Source organism: Haliaeetus albicilla, chromosome 21 (assembly GCF_947461875.1).
Source record: "Haliaeetus albicilla chromosome 21, bHalAlb1.1, whole genome shotgun sequence".
Classification (NCBI taxonomy): Eukaryota; Metazoa; Chordata; class Aves; order Accipitriformes; family Accipitridae; genus Haliaeetus; species Haliaeetus albicilla.
The window spans coordinates 19,286,939-19,306,135 of record NC_091503.1 but is presented as its reverse complement, the minus strand read 5'-3'; the positions used below and the strand labels follow the sequence as shown (position 1 = coordinate 19,306,135).

General features: G+C 44.6%; 1 protein-coding gene across 14 annotated transcripts in view; it reads right to left on the bottom strand.

Moving 5' to 3' along the window:
- ATXN1 (ataxin 1) overlaps positions 1–19,197 on the bottom strand; it is a 230,637-nt gene that overhangs the window by 185,856 nt on the left and 25,584 nt on the right. For 8 of the 14 annotated variants that reach the window (XM_069809141.1, XM_069809150.1, XM_069809145.1 and 5 more), the window contains one exon: positions 13,563–13,660. The exons of 5 other annotated variants lie outside the window; for them this stretch is intronic. The gene's annotated coding sequence lies outside the window, so the exon portion shown is untranslated. Of the gene's footprint in view, positions 1–3,986; positions 4,009–13,562; positions 13,661–19,197 lie in introns of those variants that run through there. One more of the 14 variants, XM_069809158.1, reaches the window with a different exon arrangement.

Here is a 19,197-nt window from a genome sequence, read left to right as displayed (position 1 = left end):
AAAAAAATTTAAAAAAATCTCCATTGGATTTCCTCAATCATTAACCATATTAAAATAATAAACATTCTGGCACCAACACTGTTTAAACAGCCTTCTCTCCACCCAAAATCCACTGGCAAATATTTTCACATATAAGATGACCATCCCACAACCCTGCTTTTGAATGCTAATCTAAACTGAGTTCTTCAAGCCAGCACGGTAAAGAGTTACTCTTTGGGAGGGGGAGTGCAGAAAAGAAATGAGAGAGGGGCCTTTAAGATGAAATAAAAATAGACTCCCTTGATCCCACCATGACATGGCCCAGACATTCTCCCTGTGGGGGAAGAAAATGTTTCTTACTGCAGTGAGAGTTTTTATAACATTTTCTTCTTTTTTTTTTTTTCCCTGTGCAACTTTGCTTCCTGAAGAATGCTTTATATAAAAGACATGACATTTGGCAACCCAGCTCTGCTGCTTTGTGAAATTCTTTTGGCAAGTGCCCTATGTGCTGACTGCATTAAGCACATCAGTTTATTTATTTATTTATTTATTTAGGCAGAAGTCAGAGGGAGCAAGCCATACAATTAACGCACAGCACAGCACTGCTTCATCCAAAAAAACGGGAGAGGAGCCAGGGAGGGAGGAGCCAGAGCCTCTCCTTTTGGGAAACCTCATGATGGGAGAGGAGACAGTTCTCCGACCTCAAAGTGTTGCTGCTGCTCTGGGGCATATGCAGTGATTCTTGGATCTCAAGGCATTTAGCGAACATCAATTAATTAATTAATTAATTAAGCCTCAATTCCACAACAAAGGCAGGTATCATTACACACCTATTTTGCATATGGGTAAAACGAGCTGCCGAGTAAACCTAAGCCTGTACCGACCTTGCCCAGTGTCCCGAGGCAGGAGGTGCACCACCTCGCTCTTGCGGAGGTGAGGTGAGAGGCACCTAGCAAGAACCGGCAGGAGGGCATGGCACCGGCCCCCTGCACACCCACGCTTCCTCCCTCATGCCCCGAGTGAAACCAGAAAATGGAGAAGTCTCCACACACCACCGTCTTCCCAAGGGCGCAGCCACGGCGCATGACTGCGAGGCACAGAGACCTCCACCGATAAGCACCGACCTGCTTTGCACCACGTCACGTTGCCCGTGACGTGCCTCAGCGCCATTCGCGCAAATCAGAGACAGCACCATGTATATATACCATCTGCGGTCATGTTCTTGCAAAGGGAAAACCTCCAAGGGTCAAGGACTCTAGCAAGCAACCCCTTTTTCCTACTCAGATGCCACGTGTTGGGCAGGAGGGCCATACATTTGTGGTTTGGAGTTATGGAGCATATTACTTCAGCCTTACAAGAAAACAAGATGCTTCTCAGAAACAATGGAATATTTTGCTTATGATCATGATTAGCCCCGTTTATTTACACCAGGGACCAACAAAGCTTGGCAGCACACCACCAGGGACACCAAGCAACAGCAAGTTCACAGAACCATGAAGTTTTCAAGCTGAATAGGAAGGAGAAATGGGAACGGGAGAGGACATGACATAGCTGCCCAGAGACCGAAGCCAACAGCTGGCCAGTCCCACAAGCCTGAAAGGGTAAAGCTTCTGCTCTTACCACATATCCCCTGATATTTTCAGGCCAAACTGCTAGCAGCGAAGGGCCCGATCCATCCAAGGCATTGTTCAGCACACACACCACGAGGGAAATGCTGGAACATGGTCTGGTGCTTTCAATGGGAAGGAGCTACCAAGTCTCTAAACAACGTGACCCCCTGCAGATTGGGTACAGAAAACACTTTTCTACATCTCAGAGAGGTAAGACAGGACTGGAGAGGCTGCTTGACCAGGTGGTGCTGCTCCAAAGGCTACATCCAAGGGCACAGACAAATCTATAATGCACTTAGCCTTTGGAAAAGTTTTAGCAGCTTGGTCTAAAAAAAAAAGTTACATGTTTAACAATGGAAAGTGTTTTCTACACACAGGTCTAAAAGAGACAGCTGTGTGTTCTCATCATTTGTGTGCACCCTGATAAAAAGTCTAATTTTTTTCCTAGAAAAGAAAATTGACATACCAATCTAAACCTGCCTAGTGTTTTGCTAGAATATGAGAAAAACTTTTTTTCTTTTTTAAATAAAAAAATCTGGCATTACACCCCCTTCCTGTTCTAAAACTTTTTCCTAGATTTTCTGTTGTTCGTTTCTAGGCCAATTTCTATGATATCAAAGTAGTTATCACAACAGCAACATACAAGCCCAATTCTACAAGATTTATTCAAGGCAAACAGGTTGCTACCAGACTGCCTGTTTCAGCAAAAGTTTGACGTGACCAAGGGCTGAGGACTGTAAGACACAGAACTCAGCATCAGTTTAACTGTACAGCAACCTTTGCCAACCATCTGTCCTCAGTAAAGCATATATCAGGCTCTCCTTTGAAAAGGACTTAGGGATCTCAGCAGTGAAAAGGGCCAAACGGACACAAATCTGTCCACAAAGAAATCACTGGCAGAATTCCCCTCACCTGAAGCAAGGAAATACCAAGCGTTCAGTAGCACAAGTCGATCATTCTCTTCAACTTGGAAACAACATACTAGCACTTCAAGTGGGGATTTCAAGCTCAGTGTACCAAGTTACCGACTGCCCACGCAGGATGCAAGCCTTGGTCTACAAGCTGATTCTGGAAGTAGAGGCCAGAAGCAAGCAAGGGAAACCTCAGCACAAGTGTCTGAAGCTGTGGACTCATTAGCCCAGCACGCAGGCAAATTTGAAGTCAAGAGGCTTTGGATCCATGTGCGTATACTACACATCAAGATACATGAAAGATGCACATGATCTCCCAATGCAAAATTTCACACCAAAACATAAACAAACATGCTTTTTCTTTAAACAGAGGAAACAATTAAAAATAAAAAATATTCCCCACCAAACATATCTGTGAAGGCAAGTAAGGGGAACTAACGTATTTTAGGACAAGCCTGGCAATCTCACGAGCCTCAGGTGCACAGTGCAGAGATGCTATGAAAGACGAAATTACACAGCTTAAAACTTAGTTGCAGGTGGTTTACTTGAAGGGAAGGACAAGATTATGACAGAGGGACAAGACTTGGAGGTAAACAGTAGGATAGGACAGAACACATGAGAGAGGGACAAGACTACGTTGGTTTTGGCTTGACACTTGCCAAGTGAAAAAACAAGTGTGAGTCATAATAAAGGTAACTCAAAGTGTGATGTGACTGCAGTGGAGAACTGAGCAGACCATACTGCATGAGTCAGCAGCACAGATAAAAAGGGTGATAAGAAGCAGCAGATGGGACATGTCTTTACTAAAACAATGCTGCAGGACACAGGTCTCCTTTGCTCTAATGAAATGGTCGTGCCAAGCTGCCATGCGCTGGCTCGTACGCTCGCGATCCCGTGAATCAAAGAACGCCGTGCACAGAGGTTAGAAAAGCAGCAGGCAAACAGGCGCAGACAGATCCACATGCAAAAAAGCACAGAAAAGCAAAGCAACAGCACCCCCCCCCCAACACGCACACACCCTGACGAGCACCCTGGGACACCACCCCCAAACGACTCGGGCAGCGGGGTGGGGAGGAAGAGAAGAGGGGAAGGAAGCTGTTACTGGGATCATGGCATTCAACCTGGCCGACAGCCAGTTCTGCTGTTCCTGCTAGTCAGACTCTGCCTTCCTGGTGGGCGCCGAGGGCGGGAGTCTGCGGCACTGCAGCCCCCCCGGCCCCCTTCTGCCTCCCCAGCGTGCACCTGCAGAGCCGGGAGGCAGCCGCAGCCGCACAGCTCATACCCATCTTGAGAAGGCAAAAGAGCAGCTGGGGCTATTTGTGGAGCTATGCTCCAGTACACCTGCAACTCAGGCTTAAAGCTCCATCTTTTTGTTCAGGATTGCAAACCCCGTTTTGGTGCGAGATCGGAACATTTAGCCCCGAGAAATCAAGCACCATGTTCTTGGGAAGCAGAAACCATACAGCCATGTGCAAGGCCACATTACCTGCAAAATGCAGCTGCTGCCCTGACCACATAAATGACCTGCAACGGTGGTTCTTCGCCGTCAGGATCCCTACTCACTGCACTTTTGAACCTGGTCAGGAAAGACAACGGCCCTCTGTCACGAGCTCAAAAGCAGACAGAGACATAAGGCAAAGCTCAAATCGCCTTTCATCTCACTTCTTGGCTGAGGTAGAATTATACCCTGCCTGCGAGGGGCAAGATGGAAAGTAAAATGCTCTATTTTTAGACACAAAATCCTGCTTCATCAGGTTCATCTCATTTCTAAGAAACAAACCTTGGCAAAGGTCTGCATTTGAGGGGGATGAAAGATGACTTGTTTCATTTTCTTTTAGTGCAGCTCATAGCATGACTAGCATAAATCTAAGCAAATCTGCTTTAGCCACATATACATGCCAGCTGTTTTATTTGAGAGAGATAGTCCCTATATTCTAGCTATATATATATATATATATATTTCATTTTTCCCAATCTGTCCTGCCAAAATAAGCATGTTGTGTCCAAGTATTTCAATGGAGTTAGAAGGTGTGTCTATTCCCCTCACTCCAAACATCCTTATTTATAGATTTCAGAAGTTGGCAGGTATGCCGAGGAAGAGCAGTTGCTGAGCCTAACACACTCTGCACAGCAACAGATCTGTTTTAACAGATTAACAGGCAAAGAGAGAGAGAGACAGGAAAGAGCTGTACTTTCCTTCTTTACACATGTCCTTGCTTTCAAACGCAGCTTTACGGAGATAATGACAGTAACTGTGTGTCTAAAATAAAGCTGGACCGAGAGCCAAGGCTCATGCAGCCCCACTGACAGCAGAGCTTGGCTCTCCCCTTTGGTCATGCACTTTTCTAACCCGAGCGTGCGCCTTCCAAGAAGTAGGTAGAGGAACTGCTCTCCTACGGACATCACGAGCATTAGTGAAGGGGGAGGGCGGTCAGCCTGTAAGAAAAACAGTGAAGTTAGTTTTCATTTCCTGTCGGTTTTAATCTTGTCTAGAGGCTTTGCTAGCTGCTACTTCCATTTTCTGGCCTGTCTGCAGAGGAACTGCTTCTTCACTCGTTCGCAGAAGGTCCCTCTTAGCTGCCTGCAGTCCGTGTCTCTCGTACTCCTAAATCCACCCCACCCTGCCCACCATTCGCTGGCTGCAGCAGCAGTGAATCAGTCTGCAGCCACAAATCACTGTGTTGGCTTCCCCCTTGTAGCTCTATAAACAAACATGCCCCTGATTACAGCTTCCACTGGCAATCTGTTTTAAAAAAAAAAAAAAAAATGCACAGGATTCATGGAAGCTGATGCACAACTGTTTTTTTTCACAGTCTAATCTTTCCATTACCCCTTGAAGGGTCTGGTCATGCAGAAACACCCTTATACCCATTTTACTGCTGGTTTTCACACTCCGTGGGCTGTTTGATTTTCTCTGAACTCATGATGCAAGTGCTTCTATATATTCAGCAGGCAATTCCTGAAATGCACTGCTCAATTTGCATGTGGACGTAGAGCGCCAACTAACCCGAAGACAATTAGCAACAAACTGTGATCAGAACTCAGACTGAGGCTCAGCGAGGACTGCCTTGTCCTCAGCCTGGAGAAAGCGCTGCTCCTACGTAACTCCCACTACGGGGCTCTTGGGCCCTCAGCACGGAGGCTGCTAAGCAGTGACAAATCGATGACAAACCATTACTGATAGTTCTGCAAAAAGGTTCCTATGGCTCTTGGCCACAGCCCCCTGGCAATATACACACTTCTGCACATCCGCTTTCAAAAGGAGCCATTACATGCACTCATCCATCTGACCAGAGATGCAAGACACAGCTAGGTGAGGGTGACACCCTGCATCAAAGGTGGCCGAGGATGGGTGTCAAGCTAGGAGAGCAGAAGGGAAAGATATACGTGATAGAGAGCAGAGCTCACGTTGCTAAGAGTTAACCAGCACAGTACGTGCCAGGAGCAATAACTTCTCCCCCTGCATGAACCGTGACCAGGAGCAATGCCAGCGAGTGTGCACAGCAAAAGAAGTCATGGCTAAGAGAGATGGAAGAGAGGGAATCACCTGATCCTCCCCCCGGTGCACATCTCTGAAGATTTATCTCAGCACCACATCCTTAATTCCTTGCCCAGTTTCCAAGAACTGGCCTTTCATAGACACGTTAGAGAAAGAAAATGAGTTTGTCTAGTATCTTTACTTCCAGCTCATGTTTGCAAAGCTCCCTCAGAAGAAAACTGCCAGACTCCACAAGCGATCAGTGTTATCACACTTGATGCATATGTGCCTTGAGCTTGCTGCCCCTCCTGGGACCAACAGCCATCACTGCAGCCCTGAAGGGATGGTGGCACTACTTTTTACTAAAAGGTAAAGTAGCGTTTTGCTTGCCTTTTCCTGGGAGAGATTATGTAGAATGTCAGAAAACAAAATTACTAACTTTATTCCTAAGATCTCTCAACAGTGCTCAGCCTCACCTCCTCGTTTACAACTGGATGAATTTGAAAGGCAGAGTCACTTCTGCAAGATCCAAGAATGTGACTGGGAACACAACAGCAAAGCCCCAAACCCCGTTCCTCTCCTCTGTCTGCTGTGCAACCCTCTTCTCTCCCGCTGGGCACAGTGGAGCTAGGTCACCACCTTCCACATACAGACTAATATGCAAGTGACTTCTCTCTCATGCATTTATGTATGTAAATTAAGACATATTTTAAACCAGGTTGTGATGATCCATATTACGTACAAATACTGCATCTATCGAAACCATTTGAATCCAGCTTTTTTTTTAAGTAACATTTAGAGAAGGATGTGTTTGCTGCTGAAATCTCGAAGCAAATCAAACCTTGGAACTGACAGCAGTTACTGACTACACTTCTTAAACCAGGACTGACTGACATCCTACATCAGCCTGCAGTAGCAGTCTCTTCTGCCAGGCCAGAGAGGGGGTATCGTCATCATTTCACTGCATTTAGCAGGCTGAGTTAAATACTTAGCTCAAACATCAGAAAGGAACTGGAAGTTGTAAAAGTAAGAAAAGAGGAGTTAAATAATTCCTTAACGGAAGTCATGTGCAAGAGTTCACGATCTATAAGTACCAAAATTCTTATCTACGATCCTGTGACCAAAAAAAAAAAACTTTGACTTAACTACAATTAACTGTTCCTTTTAAAAATGGCTTAATTTTAATGCAAAACAAGTTTAATTTTTTTTTCTTTTTTCCCTCCTATTTCCCAGCTCCTGTTTTAAGGAAGCATTTAGTTATGTGACAGAAATGTTGCAAAATTTCCTTTTTGTGCATTTTTGCTGAACATTTATTTTCACGTGAATGTAGCCTGATACAAGTCACATGCAAAAATATAATCTAGTAAACAGTGAACAGAAAATGCACCACTGATTAAAATAAATAAATAGAAAAATTAGAGACCCACAGAAATCTATGTTGGACCAGATTACTGGTGGAACATCTGTAGAAATATAATGTAGTCTAAGTTTAAAAAAAGATATATAAAATTATTTCAAGTACTGAAAACATTCCCTTCTGTAAGGACAATAACTAAAAAGAGTAAATGCAAAACAAGATTTAGAAGCTGATTATTTTAATAGTTTTCCTGCTTGCTGATTTTAGTCACAACTGAAATCAGCGATTTAAGTCCCCCTGCAGAACCCTCCACAGGAGGAGCAGTGCTGATTCATTTCTCATGAGATGGGACACTCCAGATCATGAAGAAGAATGTTAGTTTGCTGATGCATGGCAGATACACTGGGGCAGACACAAATGCACTCTAGTATTTCAAATTAAAAAAAGGCAAGAGGCTAAAATATATGCACATATGTGCACGTGTGAATGCATGGCCTCATTTTGTTATCGTGCTCCATCAGGACACAGACCAGCACAGCAGCAGACTAGGAGGAGGGAGCTTTTGCAAAGAGGTAATGGCCAGCAACTCTTGAGTGCTCAGGGCAGTTCTTCCAGATGCAGAAGCACCAGGACTGGCTCAGCAGCAGGTTTCTTGGCGTAAGCACAGCACTGCGTGGCCAGAGCTGCAGGGCTGGGGACATGAACGCGTGGTAATGCCTGACCGCTCGGGGTTAGCGTGGATCCTGCCAGGATTACGATAAGCCTTGCTAAATCCGTGCTGGGCACGTGGTGACTCTGCACCATCCTCCACCAGTGCTCCTAGAACCAGGATGACAGCGACAAAACATCCCTCGGGGCTGTCAAGCCGGGAGCTGCGCTGAGCCAGAGACAAGGAGCCTGGCTGCTCTCACCAGACCCAAACTGCCTGGCCCTACCTACTCAGGAGTCCCTCCTGTGGGTGTCCTGTAGCACCTCCACCACCCAGGTTGTTCCCACAGGCTATAGCAGCACGGACCTCCTCTTCCCTGCCCTGCACAGCAACGAGGACAGAGAAAGATGTGTTTCAAAAAGAAAAATACTTTTTTGTTCTATAGCAGAAAATGAGTTAGAAGGCTTCAGGGGACCTGCAGAAACTTGCAAAGTCGTGGAGGTGATCCTCCAGTGAGAACAAAAGGAGGAAAGCATCCATGGGGACACCACAAGCCATTTCTCAAGGGAGGAGGTTACACTACAGGGAAGAACCTCTCCTCTTCCCTCGTGCCACCCCCATACACTGAATGGCAAACGCATGGGGAGATGTAATCACGGTGGCTGCAGGAGCTGCCAAAGTGCTTTTTGGCTTAAGAAGCAAAGGACAAATTTGAGGTTTGTTCTTCAATTGCTGCCTCATGCACTTAATGTAACGAGACCACGGAGAAGAATAACTCATGTATATAGATAGCAATGAGGTAATTAAAGCCTAGTTCTTCTCAGCCTGCTCCCCGACTCCACATAAAAGAAGTAACAAGTGCACGAACATCTAGGTTGAAAATACAACATCATGCTCTAGTGTAAAACTCCCGTGCCTCATGGAGTACTGCTGGCTTTACTACGGCCACGCTATGTATTAGCAGGTACTGATTGTGTTTGCACAAGATTTCAACAAGCTGAGCCAACCGACATCACTTCCTCTATTTCTGTATAGAGTAATATATTTACAGGAACAGCCTTTTGAAACATTCCAGTAAAATTAGCTTACTCACAGATTTTTTTTTTTAAACTAGAACAGAGAGCAGAAGGATAACATCATCATCGCTTTTTGTGCATAAATCAGCTGTCTATTTACCACTGATACGTTGCAATAATGAATTCCACTAACTTCTGAGTTATTTGTTGGGTTATTAGAGATGACCTAAGTTCACAGGATCGCCAAAAAAAAAAAAAAAAATTCCTTCATTATTTCCTGGGAAACGACCTTCAGAAGCATGTATTCCACCTCCTTCCCCAAAGCAATGCCCAAAATATTCCCGGAGGAGGCTTATCTGTTTTATAAAAACCTCCAGTGATGATGCTTCCATGACTTTTTCAAAGGCAAATAACTGCTTATCACTTGAAAGCTTTCTTAAACATTTACCCAAGTCTTGCCACCTTCAAATTAAGCCCATTTCTTCTCATCCTAACCCCAGCAGTTGTACAGTTTATTCCCTTCCTCCCTGTAGGAACCTTCCACATACTTGAACACTGCTATCATGTCTGTTACTGGCCTTCTCCCCTGTAGACTAAACAATCCCAATTCTTTCATCTTCTTTCCCAGGTCATGTTTTCCAAATCTTTGATCATTTTCACTGCCTTCTCCCTGGATGCCATCCAGCTGGCTCTTGACTATGTTGTGCCCCAAACTAGATGTTGAGCCACTTCCAACACTGAGTGAGTAAGACAGGTTATTTCGTGCCTTTTCTTTACACACCCCAAAACAGTGCTTTTTCGAGGAACAGGGATGGGGAAACTTTATTCCTTGTATGACTCCCACAGCCTCAGGTCCACGATCCCCTTCGGTCTCAGATGCGCTGTCCTGCGCACACGGATCAGGCCCGGGAGGAGTTGAGACGGGGCTCTTCTCCACCGGCGCTCACGATGGAGCTGCAGGGTCGCCAGCTCCAGGGTTGGAGCCGAAGCAGGCAGGGGAGGGAAGGAAAAGCTGCCCGCTCAGCAGAGCACTGGCAGCCCAGCTCCCAGGGGACAGGAGAGCAGGACATGCTGCAGGCTGGTTTTCTCTGGTGGTCTGGGAACCAGCTGTGATTTTTAACACCCTATTCAACTAAACCAGGCCAAACTGCCTCCAGCACAGCCCAACTCTAGCTCACAGACCTTCTTCTGTAGGACCACTATTGAGTCAGCCATTCCCCATCCTGTGTCATGCAACTGGATTTTTCTATCCTTGGACAGTGCTTCTAAGTTTGTATCCTGGGTTTTTTTTCCCCAAACCATTTCTCCAGTTAGCCTGGGCAGCTCTGAACTTTAGTCCTGCCCTCCAAGGAGCCTGCAGCCCCCCTCCATGCTTCTTATCCTATGTAAATTTAATAACTGGTCTCTCTGCTCCATCAATCGTTTCAATAATGAAAACAATGAGTATTTCCAAAGCCAGGACAGACCCCTGGGGAATCTCACTCACTCCAGTCTTGCAGTTTAACAGCAAACCATGAATAACTACTTCGAATAGTGCCTATGAAATTCTGTGCACCCACATTAGAGACCAGCCGACCAGACACACAGCCTGCTTCAAAGAAAGCTGTGTTAGAAAGCATCCAGAGCCCCCCATTAAAGAGGGACTAATTTCTATCAGACAGCGAGGTCCAACTACATTGTCACAGGCGCTGTTGGAAAGTCTTTGCTAAACACTGCCATAAAAACGTAATGCATGCTGATAAGAGGAATAGGAGTTGATAACCAAGCTTTAGGATGACAGGAAGAACTTCATCTTACTGAGATAGCAGGACCCTGACTTTGCTTCCAGCAAGAGAGAAGCTTGGAAGAAGCAAACTGAAACGCAGTATAAAAATGACAGGAATTTTGTACCTGCCATCAACAGCTGCTGACTTAGGAGTTAAAGAAGATACTATCATAGAGGTGTGGGTTTGGGGCTTTTTTTAATAAAAACAAAACATTTTCTTAGCTGTTCCAGATGTTTTTTGAATCGCATTCCTTACTGCTCCCTAATAGCCTATCCTGCTCAGGGATCACAAACAAGCCAGCCAGACAGCAAAGACCATGGCTCCCAAAACCCAGATTAATGCTTTAATCAACCGCTGAAAGCAGCCCCAGCCCCACACCAGCACTAGGAGAAGCAAGTGGCAGTGGCTGGTGCCTGAAACAGGGAGAAAGGGTAAGTTCCATGGAAAGTGAAAGGTGAGGCAGCTTTCCAGCACTGGCTCCCTCTGCTTGCCAAAATAGCAATGCCCTGCCCACGCCTCACTCTGACTTCTGCAGAAGATGCGCCTGCTTCCCAGGAGAGTTTACTCTCGCAATGCAGATGTGCTTCACTGAGGCAATCGCATTCTGTTGCGTAATGTGACCCGGAATTAAACAGTATATGCTATTTGGTGCATTTTTAAAATGTAAACCAGAAGTTACTGCGGAGCTCAGTGACGCTGCCAAGAATGTTAGCGCTATGATTTTAGCAGGGAAGAATATATCATATCCTCCCTCCTCCCACAGCTTACTCTTGAGTCGTAATTTTGCTAAATCCTTTTGTACTTGTAAGTAAAATACAAAGTCACACAACTATGTGACTTTCATTTTGATCTTTGCTGACTGTGGGTATCATCACCTCAGGACCTAACGCAGCCACACCAGCAGAAGACACAGGGTAGCTCTGAGAAGAACCTGGCAGGTGACTGCACCAATGTGCACAGAATTGAACCATTCACCTCATGTCCTACGGAACTGGGGTAAAAAGAAAAAAAAAAAGAAATCAGAAACAGAACCCACAACTAACCATTTCCAGTCCCCTACATGAACCGGAAGGAACAACACTGCAGATGCTGAGGCATACTTTGAATATGAATATACATACATTTATATTCTTCTTATAGTTTCCAGGAGTTGCACAATGCCATTCCTCTTTATAGGAATACAGGTCTTTTCTAAAATATATTATGCATAACCCAGTTTTCCATAGCAGGAAAACTCACCAAGGGAATACTATTTGCTCATACCAGAAATGTATCTCAAAATTACAGTAATTTATAGCCTCACTTTCATTGACAAATGAAATAATATCATTCTCTTTTGACAAATATCAGTACACTGAAAAAGTAATGAATAAATGCCTATAAACAGGTATCAAATAAAGCCAACTATCAATCACTGCAACAAAATTTTAAGTAAATCATACATTAAGTAAAAAAAGGCTGAAGTAAAAACAAGCCATATAATCTGAAATCAAAACAAAAATCTATCATGCCAAAGCAGAAAAACACAATTCAGAGCACTAAAATACCACAACCTGTTAAATGACCAGTCATCTAATTGTTATTTGTAAAGCTCCAAGTATGCTAAACGAAGCCAAACGTAGAGATTCAGTGAAGTACTTAGGCATGTGCCAAAGTACATCTGTACTTTAAAAACTTTTTTTTATGTGACAGAGAACTTCAAATTCTGGAACTGTTCATGCACACCTCTACGATTTCTTTTTAAGAGACAGAAAATACTCAGAAAGCGATCTGCACCGTCCACATTTTAGTATTACAAATCAAATCAGCATTCAGGCTAAACTGAATACGTATTTCTGGAGACACATCAGAAAGAACCCCAAGGATTAGTCCTAACACAAAAGGATAAGGGAGTTGCCTGCTGTCATCATGCCAATTTTACAGAACAGAAGAGTTAGCAAATGAGGCATGAAAAGATGTGAGCAAAGAAACTCATACCTGCAAAAAATGCAGCAATATTAGGTGTGCAAGAAAATTACAGTAAGTAGTATCAGGCCCAATCACAAGAAATGCTGACCAGCTGAAAGTCCTTTTGGCCTCAGCTGGAAATATGTAGCACCCTTAAGGCTAGTTAAACTTATAAGCTGTCCTAATTTAATGCTATAAATTAAATTTGAATATTCAGCACTTAACTTTTTAAGGCTCTGACCAATCTGAATCAACGCTAAGGCACCAGCACTAACTGAAGCTCTAGCTACATCAAGAAAATCTTCCCGTGTGCCTCCATTTCTATCTGTTACTGTAAAGGATACAGTTCTCTCTTTTTTTAATTCCTTATAGTAATAGTAGCATCAAATGTACCTATGTTACTGCTTTAGGGAAAGCTCAAAAGCTCCTGTTTTGGGCTTTGAAAATCTCTTGTTAATGCAGCTGGTGGCTTTCAGAGTGCAATGACAAAGGGAGAGCATTATTGAAGCGCGTGGGTGCATGCACACATGTGCAGGGAAAGTGAAGAAGAAAGAGGCACACATTATATATTGTAATTGTAATGGCAACTAACCACATTCAGTGCAGATGGACAGTCATGTTATGAAAACGACACAGTTGACTCAATGCTACCACGTTTAGCAAGGTGGGCTGACAGGGTTTCATATGGCAAAGGCTACCTCTGGAGGAGGGGGAAAGCTGAGGTGGGGATGAGGAGTTCCACACCTGCCTGGAGATACCTTAAAAATCACTTTAAATTAATCTGATACATAAGATTCAACAAAAAAATAGGGAAAATAAATTAACTGAAGAGCAAAAGGCTTAACTTACTGAATAAGACACCACTTTAAGAGGTTTCCCACTTTCCCTGCTGTAAAGCACTTCTGAAAAATTCAGCCACTGAGCTACTGCTTTTCTTGACCTTTTCACTGAAAGAGAGCAGAGTAAAAACAGGAAAGAGCTAAAATGATATGCAATAAAGGTGCTTCATGTTAGGAAAGTCTTTTGAGTCACTGTTGCAAATTCATTCTGTGTCGGGTTTGCTAATATAATGCTTGCTAAAGACTATCCATTAACAGCACCATCAGTCAAAGCGAGTGTAATTGTCTCAGCTGTTGCAGCAACACTGTACGCACCATACCATGCAGCTATGTAGCATTTGCATCTGTTGCTAGTTTTCCACACCCAAAAGCTCACTTCATGTCTTACGATTGATTTATAATGCCCTGAGCCCCAAGGAGATTTGCTCTTCTGATTGCCCTTTTCTTAACAATAACACAAATAAACATGGAAATAAACCTATTGTCTGAGCAACCCTTCCACTAATTTTGTTCTTTGATGGTTTGGTTGATTTAGTATAGCTAGGAATCAAGAGTAAAGTGGATCGCAGCTTAATATAGAGTGTGGTTAATCTTCCCTTTGCATAATGCTGGTACACTATGGCCCAAATACCAGAGATTTATTTGATGTGTACATGCTTTCAAGCATTAGTAAACAAGTTGCAGCCCATTATGAAAGAAGAGCAGATCCAAACAGTTGTGAAGCTCTTTATGTACTAGATTGACACTGGCAGTGCAATATACTTATATTTGCATGTGTACTAGCTTTATAATTTTGGACACTATTTCACCAAGAAGTATCATTTTTTAAAATATGACTAAAAATATGGCTGAGATCACTTCCCATGTCCTGATGCACTACTGTCTGAAGCATGACAGAACTGGCAGAGAGAGAGGCACAGTCTTCTTTTTCTCTTTTTCTTTAATTGATTTTATTCCTTGTAACATAGCCAAAAAGAGGAAAAACATATACTAGAGCCTCACAAATGTATAGACACGTTAATTCCCATGAAAAAACAAAAAGCAACTCACTTCTCATTTCTTATTTTTCCATTACTTTAAAGAATATGCTACAGAACATACAGAAGTACTGTACCAAATATCACAGAATTTTTTACTTTACTAGAGCTATCAAATAAATTATTATCCTATATTCTGTAACTAAAACATTTTTGTTGTTGTTCAGGTACTAATTAAAATAAATTGGTCCTTTAAAAGCTGGTCATAAAAGCAAAATATTAACATAAATAAAAATTATTTTTAATAATGCAGTTTCAAGCAACAGTACAGTGGAAGCACTTAAGTACACAAAAGTTACTTTTTGTAAGTGGCAGTGCTTCCTGGATAAGAGACCTAGTGGGAGCCTATAGTATTTTAACACACAGAGGCAAAACCACCCAAGCTGTACTGTTCGGTATCAATAAACCACTCTCACAATACAGTGCATTTTTTCTACCTAGTAGAAGAAACATGATCTCACGCTCAGGAACTAGCCTTAGAGGACAGTACCTAACTCCTTGCCCTCTCACATACATACATGATTTTCAGCAATTCCCCCAGTGTTTATACTACACTCACTGATACCCCAAGTAGGCTACAACTGGACTTCATCAGTCATTTGCCATCTCTGGCCTAGATTTTATCCTGTTCTGCGCTGAACACTAACTCGAGATGTCTCAGGAACAGTTGCCTCTGTTTCTTCCCCCCACAATAAATGAAGGCACGACAGAGATGGAGAGAAAGTGGGGGCTGGAGGGGGAAAGATCTTTCAGTCAGACAACAATTCAAAAATCTCATCTACAGAGATGTAGAAAACCTACGGTCCTAGAGCGAGCTCTTCAGATGAAGCCTCAAATCTTGGTGGCAACTATCAAATGGACATAAAAGTATATGCCTGTGAAGGAGGTGCTGTGAGAACACATCGGTGACTGAGAGACACCAGGATACCACAAAAGAGTAACACAGTAAGAAGAGAGGATGCCAGTGTCTCAGATAAGCAGTTATGGCCATGTTTACTTAAACTGTTCTGCTGAGTTGTTCCCATTTCAGGCAGATAACTTTGATTTAAGGAAGAGACTTGCAGTTCTGTCTTCATATTTTTTTTCCTTCAAAGCATGAAAGAACTTCCTTTTTCAAAACCAAATTAACAAAGTTTATGTCCAAACCCTCTCAGTCCCAAAAATCTCAAATCTGAACTCTATTAAAAGCAGCAGTTAGTGCAGCCAAATGCTCCAACACTCTATTTAATAGCGTATAATATTTCTAATGCCCCACTGCCTGAAGTCTATGATCTGGAAAACCAGCCAAGCACACCCACCCAAGAGCAATGACTGCTGCAGGGAAGACTCTGTTATCTCCCTTGCCTATGGCCCTCTGCCACTGCTGGCATGACCAGACCAGGGACTCTCCAGCTGCAGGCAGCAGGCACACAGACCACGTCTCTGGCAGGAGGAAGCCTGAAGGAAGGAGGCAAATTAGAAATCAAAGTTGTGCCTAGCATGTAAGCATACAGCTGCTCTTTCAAACTTAAGGTCCTGCAGTTTTATGGGTGTGTTTTATTATTTGATTTTATTGGACCCTCCTCCTAGCCTACTGCTTCCCTCATTTCACTTAGGGTTCCTCCCATTTGTTCCTATCTCACATCCTTCAGGCTGGAAGATTTCTCAGATCACTTCCCCAGTTTGACTACTAACAAACTCAATGGAAGAACTCCCTTGATGCCAGTGGGGACCAGAGTAGGCATTTGCCCCAAGCTCAGGTATGAGCATCCTGCACACCCAGCAGTACTTCTCCCTAGTCAGCCTAAAGGTCGCTTGGGAAAAGCATTTTGATGCAGGCTTCACACTTGCCGGTCGTGACACTGGAAAATACAGTTCATGCTGTCTCCTGACAAAAAGCCACACCGCATGTTCTTCTATATAAGGCGTACATGTAGGAAAGTAAAAATATCTTTTCTAGTTAGTTATGCAAAGCAGAAACAGCCTCCTGGTACTACTACAGCCGACTGGAAGCTAAAATGATACTAATTGCACAGTTCACTTGAACTCCAGCAAGGCTCCATGAGTCCTAGCTGTCCTAGCACAAAGAACGCTGCCTGAGAGATCCCCCAGCGGGCACCTCCCTGCCACGGCGCGTGGGCACGGCCCACCAAAGCACCAGGGGAACACACACTAGGAAGGGCAGGCAGCTTTCCTGCCTGCCCCATGGGCACAACCTGCTGCTCCTCCTCTGTCGCCCTGCACCGTGGCACCAACGGGCACCGGGCAGAAGCAAGGCCGTCCCCATCCGAGCGAGAATTTATTCCCATACGTGGCACGACTCTTGTGCCCCATCTCAGACTTTTCTAAGCATCAAACCTCCTGCTGAAGAGCGTTTTCCACTCTCTTGCCAGCCTGACTGCTCAAGATGAAGCAAAGTTGCAGATGACTCTGCAGCTTGTTCCACGTTATCATGCCAGGGGGTTGATGTGAATTCGCAACGAAGCAAGAGAGGCGACACGCTCAGATATGAACCAGGCTGAACTTTCAGGACTGGTTTCTCCTGTTTCAGGCCCATCTACCGGGCGTGGAGTGGAATTTTTATAAAGCTGTCAGAGATAGCACAAAAAAGGAAAAAAATTATTATTTGCATATATCTAAATAATGAAATGAGGGGGTTTTCACTTCCACACTTCAGTATCTCAAAAATGGCCAGGGGACTATTATCATTTACAAGGTCTGACGAATGGATGGATTCCCACAAACACAGACAGTAACAGTTTATTCTCCTTCATAATGAAAACAAGCAGAAAATATTTTACTCCAAAGGATGCTTTTTCCAGCAAACTCTCAAGTTTCTGAAAACAGCCATAACTACAGTACTGCTCACAGAATGTTTGGTAACTTTACAGAAGATGTTGTATGTTAAATATTAATTTTTAAATAAATTCACTAAGCTACCCTACTGCATTTTCAAAGTCACTCCATTTAATTACTTTATTAGATCAATAAAGAATTTTGGATATCAAAAAAATGCACATATATTCAAAGAGAAAGACAGAGATATCAACTGACTCAAAAAGGATAGGAAAGAAGCAGGAGAAATGATGTGAAAATGAATAAATGTAATTAATAATCTACAAAACAATCAGCACACCAAAAAGATAACTTTATCATCTCACTTCACCTGAGGAAAAGTTGAGCAGGCTTTCAATCTTTTTCCATTTGCAAGCTCCCTAAGGTTTTCCCAGTAAAAGTGAAGCCTCCACAGAGCAACTGGGCACCAGCTGACAGCCAGCTTGCTTTCCTGAGTCACTGTTCTTCAAAGGCAAGCTCTCAGTCAACTGGTTCACAGACCACAGTCACTGGTCACTATTGCCACCACAGAGTACAAACTAAAAACCACCGTTACACTGCAAACCAATTAACCAACGTAACCAACAACGCTCTGCAGTATGCAACCTCCAGCAAAGACTGCAACGGCGTGTACTTTCCCTGCAGTCACGCACGCGTGGTGCAACACTGCCATCATATCCATGATACCATGTCATATCCAGCTACCCCAAAGGGGCAACGTCCCTAGAGGGCAGAAAAATTTGGGTTACAGACATCACACATACAACAGACATCAATTTGGGTGTATTTAAACAAATGCCAGGCTTAGCAGTTAATTGCCTTAATATTTTCCAGGTATCCTGAAACCGTGCGGAAGGCGTGCAGGCTCCCAGGCAGCCCCCACACGCCTCATCCCTCTTTCTGACCCACGTCCCGGCTGCACCACCGGCATCGGGCACCCGCAAGCACACGCTCTCGGGATAAACCTGACCCTGCAGCAGCTCGGAGCAGCGGAAGAAGGCCCTGCGAGGAGCAGCCGCTGCTCCAGAGCGCCAAGGAAAGGCGGCGGGGCCGGGGTTCAGAAAGGCGGGCAGGGTGGGGGGAAGCAGCCGGCCTCGAGCGCGCACCCACGGGCGCTCGGGGAGACGCGGGTGGTGGTGTTCGGCCAGGAGCCCTGCGGCCAGGGGCAAGCCCAGGGCCCTCCTTGACCCCAGGGGCTTTGGGAAAGTCTGGACAGGCCCCGCCACCAGCACCTCCCCGCAGTGCAGCGCGCCCAAGGGTGGAGCAGGGCGGGGGGCAGGAGACACCCCTGCCCTGCAGCCCCCGGGAAAGCCAAATGTCCCAAATGTGGTGGACTTGCTTAAGGGGGGGGATGGATTTATCACTAAAGCTAACGGGATACCTACAGGAGTGAGATACAGGTATAACAAATGTGCTTCTATTTAGCGCTCTTTATCACTCAAAAATCCTACAAATGCCGTACACAAAGCAGCTCACCAAAATGCAACAACAAAGGGCGGGCAGGGGCAGACGGGGAAAATGAAAATCTGGTCACCCACCCCCAGGCAGCTCCCCGTCCCCCAACAGCACACAGGCAGGTGAGATCCCGGCTTTCACCGTTTCAGGTGAAAGACCCCAGCACTCCCATAACCCACCCCCCCAGTCTCCAAAATGCCCCCCTGGGAAGGACAGATATCAGTCTGCTCTCCCAGCGTTTGAAGCCCTGCTCCCAAGGGTTCACATGTAATTAGATAGCTCTGACCAGAGGCGTGAGCAACTTATTTCTCCTTGTCCAAATAATGCCAGGTGAAACAT